The sequence below is a fragment of the Triticum urartu genome, chromosome 3 (assembly GCF_003073215.2).
Source record: "Triticum urartu cultivar G1812 chromosome 3, Tu2.1, whole genome shotgun sequence".
Classification (NCBI taxonomy): Eukaryota; Viridiplantae; Streptophyta; class Magnoliopsida; order Poales; family Poaceae; genus Triticum; species Triticum urartu.
Window position 1 is genome coordinate 58,135,634 of NC_053024.1, and position 16,739 is coordinate 58,152,372.

Below are 16,739 nucleotides of genomic sequence, written 5' to 3' on the forward strand. Positions count from 1 at the left end.
GATGATTTTCCACTTCACTCTAAAATTCTTTGAACTTTTCAAATGTTTCAGACTTATGTTTCATCAAGTAGATATACCCATATCTTCTCAAATCATTTGTGAAGGCCAGAAAAAAAGATACCCGCCACGAGCATCAACACTTATCGGACCGCATACATCAGTATGTATAATTTCCAATAAGTCTGTTGCTCGTTCCATTGTTCCGAAGAATGGAGTCTTAGTCATCTTGCCGGTGAGGCATGGTTTGCAAGCATCAAGTGATTCATAATCAAGTGGTTCCAAAAGCCCATCAGCATGAAGTTTCTTCATGCGCTTTACACCAATATGACCTAAACGGCAGTGGCACAAATAAGTTGCACTATCATTATTAAACTTATATCTTTTGGCTTCAATACTATGAATATGTGTATCACTACTATCAAGATTAAGTAAAGATAGACCACTCATCAAGGGTGCATGACCATAAAAGATATTACTCATATAAATAGAACAACCATTATTCTCTGATTTAAATGAATAATTGTCTCGCATCAAACAAGATCCAGATATAATGTTCATGCTTAACGCTAGCACTAAATAACAATTACTCAGGTCTAAAACTATTCCCGAAGGTAGATGTACAGGTAGCATGCCGACGGCGATCACATCGACTTTGGAACCATTTCCCACGCGCATCGTCACCTCGTCCTTAACCAATCTTCGCTTAATCCGTAGCCCCTGTTTCGAGCTGCAAATATTAGCAACAGAACCAGTATCAAATACCCAGGCGCTACTGCGAGCATTAGTAAGGTACACATCAATAACATGTATATCAAATATACTTTTCACTTTGCCGTCCTTCTTATCCACCAAATACTTGGGGTAGTTCCGCTTCCTGTGACCACTCCCTTTGCAGTAGAAGCACTTAGTCTCGGGCTTAGGTCCAGACTTGGGCTTCTTCACTTGAGCAGCAACTTGCTTGCCGTTCTTCTTGAAGTTCCCCTTCTTCCCTTTGCCCTTCTTCTTAAAACTGGTGGTCTTGTTGACCATCAACACTTGATGCTCCTTCTTGATTTCTACCTCCGCAGCCTTAAGCATTGCGAAGAGCTTAGGAATTGTCTTATCCATCCCTTGCATATTATAGTTCATCATGAAGCAGTTGTAGCTTGGTGGCAGTGATTGAAGAACTCTGTCAATGACACTATCATTAGGAAGATTAACTCCCAGCTGAGTCAAGTGGTTGTGGTACCCAGACATTCTGAGTATATGTTCACTGACAGAACTATTCTCTTCCATTTTGCAGCTCTAGAACTTATTGGAGACTTCATATCTCTCACTCCGGGCATTTTCTTGAAATATTAAATTCAACTCTCGGAACATCTCATATACTCCGTGACGTTCAAAACGTCGTTGAAGTCCCGGTTCTAAGCCGTAAAGCATGGCATACTGAACTATCGAGTAGTCATCAGCTTTGCTCTGCCAGATGTTCTTAACGTTTTCAGCAGCATCTGCAGTAGTCTTGTCACCCAGCAGTGCTTCCAGGACGAAATTCTTCTGTGCAGCAATGAGGATAATCCTCAAGTTACGGACCCAGTCCGTGTAATTGCTACCATCATCTTTCAACTTAGCTTTCTCTAGGAACGCATTAAAATTCAATGGAACAACAACACGGGCCATATATCTACAACAACATAGACATGGAAAATACTATCAGGTACTAAGTTCATGACAAATTAAAGTTCAATTAATCATATTACTTAAGAACTCCCGCTTAGATAGATATCCCTCTAATCATCTAAATGATCACGTGATCCATATCAACTAAACCATGTCCGATCATCACGTGAGATGGAGTAGTTTTCAATGGTGAACATCACTATGTTGATCATATCTACTATATGATTCACGCTCGACCTTTCGGTCTCAGTGTTCCGAGGCCATATCTGCATACGCTAGGCTCGTCAAGTTTAACCCGAGTATTCTGCTTGTGCAAAACTGGCTTGCACCCGTTGTATGTGAACGTAGAGCTTATCACACCCGATCATCATGTGGTGTCTCGACACGACGAACTGTAGAAACGGTGCATACTCAGGGAGAACACTTATACCTTGATATTTAGTGAGAGATCATCTTATAATGCTACCGCTGTACTAAGCAAAATAAGATGCATAAAGGATAAACATCACATGCAATCAATATAAGTGATATGATATGGCCATCATCATCTTGTGCCTTTGATCTCAATCTCCAAAGCACCGCTATGATCACCATCGTCACCGGCTTGACACCTTGATCTCCATCGTAGCATCGTTGTCGTCTCGCCAACTATTGCTTCTACGACTATCTCTACCGCTTAGTGATAAAGTGAAGCAATTACATGGCAATTGCATTTCATATAATAAAGCAACAACCATATGGCTCCTGCCAGTTGCCGATAACTTTGTTAAAAAACATGATCATCTCATACAACAATTTATATAATCACGTCTTGACCATATCACATCACAACATGCCCTGCAAAAACAAGTTAGATGTCCTCTACTTTGTTGTTGCAAGTTTTACGTGGCTGCTACGGGCTTAGCAAGAACCGTTCTTACCTATGCATCAAAAACCATAATGTAGTATAGTGATTGCTTTTTGATCTTCAGAAAGAACCCTGTTCATTGAAATTGATTCAACTAAAGTTGGAGAAACATACACCCACTAGCCACCTGTGTCCGAAGCGCGTTGGTACAACCAGTCTCGCGTAAGCGTACGTGTAATGTCGGTCTGAGCCGCTTCATCCAACAATACTGCTGAATCAAGAATCAACTAGTGACGGCAAGCAATATGTATGTACCCATGCCCACAACTCCTTTGTGTTCTAATCGTGCATATAACATCTACGCATAGACCTGGCTCGGATGCCACTATTGGGGAACGCAGTATTTCAAAAAAATTCCTATGATCACGCAAGATCTATCTAGGAGATGCACATCAACAAGAGGGGAAGAGTATGTCTACGTACCATCGTACACCGAAAGCGGAAGCGTTATCAAACGCGGTTGATGTAGTCGAACGTCTTCGCGATCCAACCGATCAAGTACCGAACGCACGGCACCTCTGTGATCTGCACACGTTCAGGTTGGTGACGTCCTGCGTACTCTTGATCCAGATGAGGCCGATGGAGAGTTTCGGAAACTTCGTTAGGAACTGGAGAACATCAGGACCATAGCTCATGCCAAAGATGTTGAGATCCAGAAGCTCAAGAATCAACTCCAAGACATACTGGGACGCCACAAGAAACTCCGTCTCGACAGAGATTATCTGGCTGAAGAACTAGAGAATATCCAACACAAGCAGAAGAAGCCCCATGGAGACCAGAACCAAGATCTGGAGAAGTTAGTTTAGTAGTAGACCACCATGAGAAAATAAGTTTGAACGTTTACAATTTGAGTATCTGACCATACCAACTTATGTGGGTGGTAGTACTATATTAATGTTTGATTGAATGAATGTGTGAATCATGATTGACATGTGCGATGTGTGTATCTCTCTATTCCTCCAACTCTATCTCATCTCAAAACCCTTGGATCCAATAGATGATGAATGAAGATGGACTCAAATTCTCGGGACCCAAGACTCAGTTGGAGACCGAGCAATGGATTCGTAACATGGAGAATCACCTGAGGATCAACCTTGTTGAAAGAAAGGATGAAGTACCATACGCTCTTCAGTACTTTGAAGGAAGTGCCACAACATGGTGGAAAATGCATCAAGCCATACAAGGATGAAATGGAGCAAAGACTTGGGAAGAATTCAAGACGACTCTGCTAAGGTCTCATCTTACCCAGAAGCCCTATGATTGTAAGATGATGAAGAAAACCTTGTGCATGTAAGATTTGCGGAGAAATTGGACACACCCATAAAGAACACAAGGACGGATGCCCACATTGTGAAGAAAATCACCCAGCCGCAGAATGCCCAACTTGGCAGGTTACATGTTTCTTATGTGAAGGAACGGATCACTACGCTGCTCAGTGTCACATTTATCCCATGGTACAACAAACTACCCGGAAGCAGAAGGAAGGAATGAAGGAAGCCCTCCGAGAAGGTATGAAAGAACCTGTGACGAAGGACGATGTTAAAGACCCTGATGGAGAAGGCCTAACCAGATTTTATTCCAAAGCCTGCTATTCATGTGGGGGAAAAGGACATTTTTCAAAGTACTGCACCAAGGAAAGAAAAGAGAATCCAGAATACTTCCCGATAGAAGAAGTGGAATTTGATCCACATGAAATAGAAGCCCTGATCGGTACAAAGAAGTCCCCGAAGAGGAAACGCATACCTCCCCAGAGTAACCCAATTTCTGCAAAGGACCTAAGTCATATCACATGTTTCAGGTGCAAGAACTCATGGCACTACTACCATGAATGTTCGGACAAGAAGCCAAGAACCCAAGGAGTCCAGAAAATCACAAGGAAGCCTCGAGACAAGTCGGAAGCCATTTGCTTTCGTTGTAAGGAAGTGGGACATTATGCTAGGGAATGTTCGGATCAAAAGAAAGCTAAAACTAAGTGGCCGAGATTATGATATCAGTAATAAGTAGTAGGAAGCAATTTTATTTTCATGAGTAGGTTGAGTTGACCTATGTAATGAAAGTCTTGGAGAATGTAATATTTCATGGATCAATAAAGTTGAATCATCAGTGCCATGTTGAATTGTAAGAGTTGCCACTCTCTTAGATTTTGACCATTTTCGAGGATATGAGAAATATGGTCTAGGGATGAATTAGTACAATTCATTTTAAGTGTGGTAGTATTTCGTAAAACCACAGGGTCAAAGGAGAAATAAATGTGTTGTTCATGCCGATCCGTAGAAAGGAGCTGGACAAAAATAAGTTGCAGTTTGATTTTGTTATGTTGGTTACCACAAGGAGATGCAGGAAATGAAGTGGTATGAGAATTACCGGAGAATATGGATCAGTTGTAACTCCAAGGATGAGTAAAAGCTATACAAGTGTTGAAGTGGGCCATAACCCACAAGCGCAGGATTTACCGAGGAACAAGCATAGTCTTGTTGAAGGAAGAATTATGAAGGATCCATGAAACGTCTACCGATCAAGTTATAGCTATTTCATAGGAGGATACGTAAAACCAGAGGGTTTTGGTGAAACGATAGCTGTTTCTGTTTGGCTTGGAGAATCGATGGATTTATCCTAACCCAGTTCATGGACAAGAGAAATCTGGAATGCCTCTGAGGATGCCCGAGTGTTAGGATGCAAGATTCACTAAACCTTATACAGGGTAATGATTTGGGTGCGACATGGCTTGGCCACCATGACGACTTACTCTTATCATTCGCTCTTGTTATTTGGAACGGTAAATCTGAGTGACTTACCCACAGTAAAGTGTCGACGCCCATTGAAGCCTTGATTAAGCCTTAGAATGGCATGATGATAAACCCATGTACATGGTGGCTATTGCCAATAGTAGGTTACACGGTGAGAATGAAGCCAAGACCCATTTCTTGCAGGGAACCAGTAATGGCAGACCTCCATGAGATTTTTCGATAGTTGTTTAGCATTGGCGCTAGACCTGTCAGATGAGAAGATCCAGTCTCGGAAGAATTTCATTTTGATGCAAAGACCCAGGATATTGAAGGAAATGTTATGCCTCTAACAGGAGAGCATAAATGAAGGAGTTATTATAAGAAATTTGAGGAGAAATGTGTTGTCAACACTATAGAGGTGGTGCATGAGTTTATTTTAAGTGTGGTAGCACCCGAGACCTTCATGATGATCAATGGAATTGCAAGGAGACCACAACCCTAACCTTTTCTTTCTAGCCTTTCCGAATCTCGAGGATGAGATTCATTTTAAGTGTGGTAGGTTTGTAACATCCCAAAATTCTATATTTTGGAATGTTATATTAAATAAATAAATAGGATTGTTTGTTTGATTGTTGCATGATGGATTGTGTGCAATTATTTTATTTTCACGAGAATTCAAACCTTTTGAGTTCTTGTTTAAAACTTTTTCTAATCATGTTATAAAAGTTGGGTAACATTTTGTCCAATAAAGAAAACTATGGTTGGGGAAGTTTATTCAAGAGAATCAAAGGGCTTTATTTTTTGTTTGACTCTTTTTGAAATATTGAAAGCCACAATCACAATTTTGGAGTGAGAATAAGATGACTTTCTCAAATGTGGTGGATGAATATTTCATATGGAGTTTGTTTGGATTTTGAAGTTCCAATTGAAATATGATATTATTTGGAGTTTTACTGTCGTTTAAATATTTCCGAATTATTCAAATAAAATTTAATGAGAGAGATAATGTGAATTCTCCAAAAATATATTTGAAAATATTTAATATGGCACAATTATAATTTTGTGAATTTGCAGAACTCTAAATAATATTGAGAATAATGTAAACATTTTATTTTTCTATTGCAAGTAAACTTTTGTACACGTACTGGACCAAGTCCATCTTCCTCTTGTTCATTTGTAATTTTTTTTGAAACCCACAGGTTATTTGCTCCCTCCAAACCAAATTGGGCTTGGCCCACTTATTCCCTCTCTTGCCCAGCCCACCTCATCTTCTTCTTCCCCATGTGCATCTACAGAACCTAGAACGTACAGAGAACAACCATGGATGCCTCCACCTCTTCCTCCCCTCCTCTTCCTCTCCCTCGCTCAAAACCCCTCTGAACGGATCCGAGAAAATCGGCTATTTGCCATTTTCAATATCGGGCTTCGCCAAACTGCCACTCTCAACATTGGCTTCGCAAAAATGCCACCCAGTTCGTATGCACTTTGATTACCATGCCATTTTTTCTTTTTTCATTGCTTTATTTTTCTTTTCCATTTTCTGGCACCTGAAAGGACCGAAGTACCACTGTAGCTATCTTCACGTCCTTTGGCATCAGATCAACACTTGAAGAGGACAAGTGCGTGCTGCCCACCGTGAATACCGTGCTTGCCGCATCCCTGGTCGCCAGGACTTCTTGGGTCAATCGCTGGACGCTGCCCCCATCTCCTAGACGTCGTGACGCCGCTATTTGCCTCAACGCCGTGTGCCGCCAATCTCCCCGGCGTCGCGTGCCGCCGATCTCCTCGGCGTCGCGTGCTGCCCGTCACCCAGTACCGTAGTGGCGACATGGAACCCAATCTTTCTGGACGGTATTACGTTTTACCTTTCCCTTGGTTTGTTCGTTTGACTCCAGTTCAACAAAGCTCCTCATGTGACTTATGGAATCTGTGGGCAGCACATTCATCATCCATGATCTACTCCCTATTGATAACCATTGATGTATAAATATGAATGATGATATACCATCTTATTGAGAAGAATTTACAACAGAAGTAGCGCTCATAATGTAAGCATTAATTAAACAGAGGTAGTTTATTCATTGTTATCCTGGTGGTAGTGATAGGCTGTCAATTTACAACAGAAGTAGTGTTCATAATGTAAACTTAATTACAGAGGGAGTAGTAAATTATGTTTGAGGAACTAGAGGATGATTACACATATTTTTCGCATTGTCATAATCAAAGTTGAGCTAGATACATGCATTGTGGAAATCTGATCACTAACTCAGTCTTGTGTTCATATTTTCCTAATTGTCTGGAATAGGCATGATTCGGAGGTCGCGCTTGGTAGCAGTACTAGTATTGATAATCCATATTTATTGGTTGAGGCTTCTTCAACTGTACAACCAACACCACCTATCATAGAAGTTGACTGGGATAACTTACAAATAGTAGAGACACATGATGATGAAGGTAGAATTGAACTAGTGAGTGAGGATCAACTATGTGAGATTTTGGGCTTGAAGGATGACGAGGAAGAGAGAAAAAAGTAAGACTGAATCAAAGCGTCGTAGAATGCTTGAGCAGGGGACCGATAATGAAGGTGCTGCCATTTCTGTTAGTGATGCAATACCAAATGAAGTAGTGATTACATATGATAAGGACCAGCCAAAAATGGACCTTGGCACTATGTATCCATCAATGAAGGAATTCAGGTTAGCTATAAGACAATTTGCCATCAATGAAGAGTTTGATCTAGGCACAGAGAAGTCAGATAAGAAGAGATTTAGAGGGTTCTGCAAGTCAAGTGAAGATTGCCCTTGGAGAATTGTTGGTAGCCTACAGGATGACAAATGTACTATAAAGGTGAAATATGGATAATTGTCTAACCTCCATTTATTAATTATAAATTATGTATGTGCGTATGTCTGTCCTATTTTACTATCTAACATCCATTCCTTCTAAAACTATATATGTGCAGGTCACGGTCTTAGTTGATCAACATGATTGTATTTCAAGCAGCAGGGTGAAGACCATAACACCATCTCAGAACTGGGTTGCTAGCAAGGCTGTGAGTATCCTTAGAGATTCACCCAGTATGGGTGCTAAAGAATTACAGAAAAAATTTCATGAAGAACACTCTTGTCACAATTTCATATGACACGGTTTGGAGGGGAAAAGAAAAAGCTCTCGCTGAGGTTAATGGTAAATGGGAAGAGAGTTTTGAGATGCTATATAGATGGAAGGCTCAGGTACTCAAGAGGTCACCTGGAAGTGTTGTGGATATTGAAGTACTGGAAATAGATGGTAATGTGTACTTTCATCGGTTTTTTGTGCACTTAAACCATGCATTGATGGTTTTCTGGAAGGATGTAGGCCACATCTAAGTATAGATTCTACTGCATTGAATGGAAGGTGGAATGGCCATTTAGCCTCGGCTACATCAGTTGATGGTCACAATTGGATGTATCCACTTGCTTTTGGGTTCATAGCATCTGAGACGGAAAACAATTGGACTTGGTTTATGAATCAGATTAAGAAGGCAATAGGAGATCCACCACTTCTTGCAGTGTGCACAGATGCATGCAAAGGCTTGGAGAATGCGGTGAAGAATGTGTTCCCGAATGTTGAACAAAGGGAATGTTTTTACCATCTTATGAAGAATTTTGTGAAAAGGTTCCATGGGTTTGGAAGGATGTATCCGACAGCAAGGGCTTATAGGGAAGAGGTGTTCACAGAACATATGGCAAAAATTATTAAAGAATCAAATGAGGTATGGAACTGGCTAAGTCAATACCATACTCTCAAGTGGATGAGGTGTCTCTTCAATCCAGATATCAAGTGTGACTACATCACTAATAACGTAGCAGAAGTTTTTAACAATTGGATCCGGGACATTAAGGACTTACATGTTGCTGAACTAGCTGACAATATTAGAGAGATGATCATGCTTTTGTGGAGGAAGAGTAGAAGGATTGGAGAAAGACTTCTATCTGGACGGATACTGCCGACAATTATGGTTCAGCTGAGGGCAAATACAAGATGTTTGGGGCATTTGAAAGTTGTGGAATCTGCCAATTGGAGTGCAGAGGTGTGGGACAATAGCAAGAATTGTGAAAGGCATATTGTGAAGCTAAATCAGCAAACATGTACTTGTCTTGAATGGCAGCACACTAGTAAGCCTTGTCAACATGTCTTGGCATTTGTGACCTCACAAAAGAGAGTAGACCTTGAGCAGTTTGTGCACGAGTACTACTCTGTGGACAGATTCAAGGCGGCTTACAGGAGAGAGATTCAGCCAATGACAAATAAATCACAGTGGCCACGGGTGGAGCTGCCATTTTCCGTGGGGGCACCACTTGCAAAAAGAAATAAAGGAAGGAACAGAAAATTGAGGATCAAAGGGTGTCTTGAAGGTGTCCACAAGAAGAAAGGCGCCAATGATGGTGTCAATGATGGCTCCAATGATGGTAGCACTGCTCCAACGAATTCTAAGGGGAAGAAAATGATTGGAGGCCCAGTGACTTGCAAGAAATGTGGTGAAAAGGGTCATAGACAAGCTAGTTACAAGTGCCCACTGAATGGAACCAAAAAGAGGCAAGTGTTTTTTCTTTCTATATATCAAAGCTTAAATTATCACCTCATGGTAAAATATTTTTTTGTCTAATTTGCAGGAAGAGGAAGCCTAGAAAGAACGTTACAAAAGCTAGGCCAGCCGAACCTAGCACTCCGCAAAGGCCAACTAGAGAACAAATACTACAAGACAGCCCAGGCATGGTCACTAGAAGGTAATCAACAACGACAAATATCTCTATGTTGAATAATATAAAAATGAGAAGCAAAATATTCATCTCATGGTGATAACACATATATGTGCAGCCGCCTTGCTTTCTTGCTGGGAGAGGGTACTTCTTCACAAGGCACAACAACTACTCCAGAGAGGATGCCCACTGCAGCTCCAGCAAAGAAGTTGACTCCAAAGAGGAAGCTACAGATTGGATTAATGATCTCTATGCAATTGATGTTATAGTTATTTGAGATGTGAACTCACAAGTAGTTTTCTTCTATGTGAACTCAGTTTCTCCAATTTCCGTGAGTCGTGAGCTATATTTTTTGAGCTGTGAACTCGTTTCAGTTTTATCTATGAACAGTCGTTTTATTTTGTGAGATGTGAACCCGCTTCAGATTAATCTATGATGTAGGCAAAGGCCATCTGTAAGTTAATAATCTGATACATTGCCAAGGATGGTCAAAGTCAGTGAGCTTATGTTTTATTTCTTCTTTTCTTGTTTTTTCAACCGTGTGCACTCACTCACTTACTCTCTGAAACATCTAGTGGATCTGTGTGGCATACTTATCTGGCTTCCTCTCTAGAACAGAGGAGCGAGGACGCACTGCTTTTCCCCTTGTACTATGAGACACTAGAATAACTACTAGCACCAGCTAGCTTCTCCTTATGATTTGTTCGTGTGCCTCTTGATTTTATGATCTACTAACTTCTCCCGTGCATTAATCTCTGAATCATGGTTGTAGTATTTACATGTATCTCCTTTGCCAATATACTAAAATTTGAGGTCTACATGTTTTTGCCACTACACGCTACAATTCCATTTCCTGTCCTTGAACAAGCTACAACAAGTGCAGCAGAACAGGTTGCAGCAAGTAGCTTATAGACTGAAATTTGTGGCATTTCTTTCCTGTATTGTTGCTTAGTTGATCGAGGCCATGAAACAAAACGTGACATGCTATTCTTAATGTAATTTCCAAATTGCAGAACAAGTAAATGCTTACATCAAACATGATGTACATGTTGCTTGCATTCTACATTTTCAGCACCTGCACACGCGTTCGTCTCCTCCTCACGGACCATCAAAAGGGCCTCCAGTTGATGTCGCCATGGTGCTGGTGTTCAGGGACACGAAGTCGCTGGCGCACCTCTCTAGCATGCCGCGTGGCGAGCTCCGCCAACACGCAGGCAAGGGCGAGCTATGATTGCTCGCGCAGGGCCTAGGCGGCGACCTGCGGCGGCTCGTGCAGGCATCAGAGAGGCGAGGGCGAGCTATTCCCGCTCGTGCAGACTTGGACGAGCACCGGCGACGAGCTACGAGAGCTCGAGCAGGCATAAGCAAGGCGACGGCGAGCTCCACCGGCGCGCACAGGCTTGGGCTAGCAACAGCGAGCGGCGGCGAGCTACGGTTGTTGGCGTAGGCGTGGGGGAGCCAGGCCGGTGAGCTACTGTGGCTCGCACTGGCATCAGTAAGCTACGGCGGCAGGCTATGGCGGAGACAAGGACGAGCGCCTCAGAGGTCAGAGCAATCCGACCCAACCACACATGCATCAGATAAGGTTGAAACAGCCTAGGGGTATTTTGGTCTCTTCAGGTGGCAGAAAATGGGAAAAGAAAAAGGAAAGCAATGGAAAAGAGGAAATGGCATGATAATCAAAGTGCACACGGGCTGGATGACATTTTTGCGAAGCCAATGTTGAGAGTGGCAGTTTTGTGAAGTCCAATAACGAAAGTGGCAAATAGCCGATTTTCTCGAATGGATCTCTCACTCCGCCCTAACTTCTTCCCTTCCGTTACCCACACTAAACCGCGCCCTAATGGCCACCTAGAGCGCAGTAACGTTCGCCATTAACGGCATAATGTGGACGAACGCCCTTACTTGAATTATAATCTCCCCTGCTCCTATAAAAGGTACCCAGATGAGAGCCTCGAAGCCACTCACTAGCCCATCCGAACATCCCTCTCTGAACCTCCTCCTTTGCGAGCAATTGCTCGTCGGAGTTCGGAAACTCCGGTGGCCGCTCCACGCCGCCACGGGACAAGTCCGAGCCTGTGATCTTATTCGAAGGACTCCCCTTGTCGACCTCTTCACCGTTGTGCTACTATTTGATGTTGGGGGCCTTCTTCCTCAACTCCGGCGACCTTTTTCCCCAACTCCGACGACTAACTCCGGTGAGCACTGTGTAAATCCCATAATTATTTTTCAGAAAAATACCCAAACTTCGGAAATTCATATCTCCTAGACCGTAAGTCTGAATTCGACAAATTTTATATCCACGGATTCATTGAAACACGAAGTTTATCATGAGACGAAAATATTTCACTTTTGGTAAATTAAATTTGACAACAATTTAAAATTTTTATTTGAGTATTTTTTTCTATATATATTAATCTGTAATTCTGTTGAAAATGTTTCCTACAGCAAAATTGATCCTTCGGTCCATATCTTGTTGTTAGATTTTTTTCCTAATTATTCACCTATGTCTAGCCACTGTTTCAACCATAACACTTCATATAGTTTTTCTTTTATCGTAATTCAATTTCATCATTAGTTTAATTTGATTCTTGATTCAACTTTCTTGAGAAGATCACGAGGAACCTCTCTGGTCATATGCTATCATTATACAAATTTAAACTTCACGAGATGTTACATACGTTTTGTAACATAAATCTTTGTGCCACAAACTCCATCTACCATTTTCATTATAGACTTTGTCGTAGAACCTTGCCTCACAACTCTTCAGCCCGTGATATTCACTTTTGCCCAACCCTAGAACAAAACCTATGTTATATTTTCATTCTTGATCTTATCTCAACCCGTAACCAAGTCCTAACAACTTATGTAGGAATGTTTTTTATTTTGTATTGTAATTTGAATATTTTATTTGGATCCTTATTTGGATGTTGTTGTGTGTTAAAGTACTTTCTTATATTGTTAGATATATCGTAACGAGAAGGAGAGACGACTCAATAGAATATTTCATCTTCATCAACAGTACAAGGAAAGTTACATCTTGATCATATTTTTTTATACCTATGTTTTATATATGCATTTAGTCCTTTGATGTAGGGTTTCATGAATATGTTAGTTGGCTATATTATAAACCTAGTAGTGCAATGAGGTAGGGCTGAGCATTTACTTCTTTGTCGCCAACGTTGTAGGGACTTTTGCTATGCCATTGTAGACGGGGATTGGTATGTGAGATCGTGAAAGTTGCGAGTGATATAATAATTAAGGGTAACCTTAAGGTGGCAACATTAACACACATCTGGGTGGATTGGTAAGGGGCACCCTGGAGAAACCAGTGGACTTGCCCAGGGGATCCCGGAGTACCCGTGTGATCACCCTATGGACTGCCACCCAGGCTCAAAGGGATTCATCGACTTTTCATGACTAGAATCTTACCTGCACAGCCACAAGCTATTATGGGCTCTGGCTTAGTTGAGTACGTTGTGTGACCTCTTACAGTGGTAGACTAGCAGATGTAGTTATATATGTAGGTGTACCGGTCTACCCAGGGTTAAGAGGGAACACTTCAGAAAGACTATGTCTCGATCTTCCGGCTCTCAAACACCAGGCAGTGCGAGGACTACAAAGGAGGTGATCGAGTCTTGTGGGGAAAAGTGTGCAAAACTCTGTAGAGTGTAAAACTAATCGATTATCCGTGTCCCCGGTTATAGACAATTTGAGCATCTGGAAAGTGGGAATTGAGAAATCTCATCACTCTAAATAATCTAATGGGTTTTAATGAATTTGGGTATAGATTGAATGGAGCAACCATCTCAATCATATTATGATGAATTATGTAGTAACAATAAGATATTCTTTTGATGATAGGGAAAAATCAGATTTATGCAAAGAACCATCCACCAGCCATATTGCATGTATAAATAGGACATTTATTCATCTCTTGTGGTGTGACTTGCCAATACATTCAATTTACTGACCTACATGGCTGCAACATATTATGTTGCAGGTATTATCCGACAAGTAAGTGATACGATAGAGTTACGGTCCGCACTCAACTTGCCGATGGCGTTGATGGGACTCCACACCCGTTTGCCTGTTTCCGCTGAGATTCTTAAGGTATATATCAGTTTTTCATTACTTATACATGTGATTGCACTTTGATATATACATTGATGTACTGTGTGTGCAAGCATACTGATCCAGGGATAGCACAGATACACAGAGACTTGACCGTCTGAGGTCGGGTCGCTACAATGTTGTGATGTGATATGGTCAAGATGTGATGAGATATAAATTGTTGTATGAGATGATCATGTTTTGTAAAATTTATCGGCAACTGGCAGGAGCCTTATGGTTGTCGCTTTATTGTATGAAATGCAATTGCCATGTAATTGCTTTACTTTATCACTAAGCGATAGAGATAGTCGTAGAAGCAATAGTTGGCGAGACGACAACGATGCTACGATGGAGATCAAGGTGTCAAGCCAGTGACGATGGTGATCATGACGGTGCTTTGGAGATGGAGATCAAAGGCACAAGATGATGATGGCCATATCATATCACTTATTTTGTTTGCATGTGATGTTTATCTTTTATGCATCTTATTTTTCTTAGTACGGCGGTAGCACTGTAAGATGATCCTTGACTAAATTTCAAGGTACAAGTGTTCTCCCAGATATTGCACCGTTGCTACAGTTCATTGTGCCGAGACACCACATGATGATCAGGTGTGATAAGCTCTACGTTCACATACAACGGGTGCAAGCCAGTTTTGCACGTGCAGAATACTCGGGTTAAACTTGACGAGCCTAGCATATGCAGATATGGACTCAGAACACCGAGACCGAAAGGTCGAACGTGAATTATATAGTAGATATGATCAACATAGTGATGTTCACCATTGAAAACTACTCCATATCATGTGATGATCGGACATGGTTTAGTTGATATGGATCACGTGATCATTTAGATGACTAGTGGGATGTCTATCTAAGTGGAAGTTCTTAAGTAATATGATTAATTGAACTTTAATTTATCATGAACTTAGTACCTGATAGTATTTGCATGTCTATGTTGTTGTAGATCAATGGCCCGTGCTACCGTTCCCTTGAATTTTAATGCGTTCCTAGAGAAAGCTAAGTTGAGAGATGATGGTCACAACTACATGGACTGGTTCCATAACTTGAGGATTATCCTCATTGCTGCATAAAAGAATTACGTCCTGGAAGCACCACTAGGTGCAAGACCCATTGCAGGAGCAACTCCGGACGTTGTGAACGTCTGGCAGAACAAAGCTGATGACTACTCGATAGTTTAGGGTGCCATGCTGTACGGCTTAGAATCGGGACTTCAACGACGTTTGAATGTCATGGGGCATATGAGATGTTCCAAGAATTGAAGTTAACATTTCAAGAAAATGCCCGAATTGAGAGATATGAAGTCTCCAATAAATTCTATAGCTGCAAAATGGAGGAGAATAGTTCTGTCAGTGAACATATACTCAGAATGTCTGGGTACCACAACCACTTGACTCAACAGGGAGTTAATCTTCCTGATGATAGTGTCATTGACAGAGTTCTTCAATCACTGCCACCAAGCTACAAAAGCTTCATGATGAACTACAATATGCAAGGGATGGATAAGACAATTCCGGAGCTCTTCCCAATGCGAAAGGCTGCGGAGGTAGAAATCAGGAGTATCAAGTGTTGATCGTTAACAAGACCACTAGTTTCAAGAAAAAGGGCAAAGGAAGAAAGGGAACTTCAAGAAGAACGGAAAGCAAGTTGCTGCTCAAGTGAAGAAGCCCAAGTCTGGACCTAAGCCTGAGACTGAGTGCTTCTACTGCAAAGGGAATGGTCATTGGAAGCGGAACTACCCCAAGTATTTGGCGGATAAGAAGGATGGCAAAGTGAAAGGTATATTTGATATACATGTTATTGATATGTACCTTACTAATGCTCGTAGTAGCGCCTGGGTATTTGATACTGGTTCTGTTACTCATATTTGCAACTCGAAATAGGGGCTATGGATTAAACGAAGATTGGCTAAGGATGAGGTGATGATGCGTGTGGGAAATGGTTCTGATACGTCCATTTTGCATCATGCATTTATATCGATATTTATTGCATTATGGGCTGTTATTACACCACATTATGTCACAATACTTATGCCTATTCTCTCTTATTTTACAAGGTTTACATGAAGAGGGGGAATGCCGGTAGCTGGAATTCTGGGCCGGAAAAGGAGCAAATATTAGAGACCTATTCCGCACATCTCCAAAAGTCCTGAAACTCCACGGGAATTATTTTCAGAATATATAAAAAATATTGGGCGAAAGAAGTACCAGAGGGGGACCACCTACCGTCCACGAGGGTGGGGGCGCGCCCTACCCGCCTGGGCGCGCCCCCTGCCTCGTGGGCCCCCTGGTGGCCCTCTGATGCCCATCTTTGGCTATATGGAGTCTTTCGTCGAGGAAAAAAAATCATAAGCAAGCTCACGGGGCGAAACTCCGCCGCCACAAGGAGGAACCTTGGCGGAACTAATCTAGGGCTTCGGCGGAGCTGTCCTGCCAGGGAAAGTTCCCTTCGGGAGGGAGAAATCATCACCATCGTCATCACCAACGATCCTCTCATCAGGAGGGGGTCAATCTCCATCAGCATCTTCACTAGCACCATCTCATCTCAAGCCCTAGTTCATCTCTTGTATCCAATC